The following is a 961-nucleotide window of genomic DNA, read 5'->3' on the forward strand; positions in this document are numbered from 1 at the left end:
TGAATCGTTTTGCGGCTTAATATTTACAAATACTAGTGGGAGTGGGCTCACTTGTGTGTGTGTGTGTGTGTGTGTGCGTGCGTGAGCGCGCGCATCGGGCGGAACTCCGCTGTGCGTGATACAGAGAGCGCGACCATAACGTAGAGACTGAAATGACATGCCGTCCTGTAAATAAGATAAATAACATAAGGCTATTTAGTTTGCTTAATGAAAGAACAAGGTATAGACATGTTCTATAAGAAAGGTAACTTTAAATTACTTCTGTTGTGATCTGGCGCTATAGAGAAAATATAATTAAATAAAAATTAACTTGACCTTTAAGGGGGGCGGGGGGTGCCGTTGGGGGGGCGGGCCGCCCCCCTAAAATAATGGCAGGGGAAACACTGGTCTTTGTTCAAGTGGTACTTTGTTAAATTGCTGTCTTGCTTTCTCAGACTTCTTCAGCCTTCTTATATTTATGTGACTACATGAAATCCGTTTCAGCCGAAAATTCATACCTGGTCCAGAAGAAGAAGAATCTGAGCTCTTTTTGAAGACCGGAGCACTGGGATGTTGGGGTTGTGTAATACTACATACAGTCTGCGGATATGCGACCAGTTAGGTTTATTGCACTACAATTTGAAGTTCCTGTACTTTGTCCAACATCTGTTCGAACCTCAAAATGACGGTCTATCTTGAAATGCAAAACTGTTTATCTTTTTTATTTTTTTTGATAAACAGCAAGCACTTGAATAACACTTAAAAGGTTTATTAGACCTTTTGTTAATAGTGAATCATAGTTTATATTTCAACTTATTGTTTAACATCTATAGTATGTTCATTTGAATACATGACCTTTGATACCTGTTACTTCAAAAGGAAACAGCCCTGACTAATTATTTTTAAATCTACAGAAATTATTTGTCCATGACAAACTATGAATTAAAAAAAAAAAAAAAAAAAAAAAATATATATATATTAA

This window comes from Sinocyclocheilus rhinocerous, unplaced genomic scaffold (assembly GCF_001515625.1).
Source record: "Sinocyclocheilus rhinocerous isolate Xijiao unplaced genomic scaffold, SAMN03320098_v1.1 scaffold2022, whole genome shotgun sequence".
In the NCBI taxonomy this organism is placed as follows: domain Eukaryota; kingdom Metazoa; phylum Chordata; class Actinopteri; order Cypriniformes; family Cyprinidae; genus Sinocyclocheilus; species Sinocyclocheilus rhinocerous.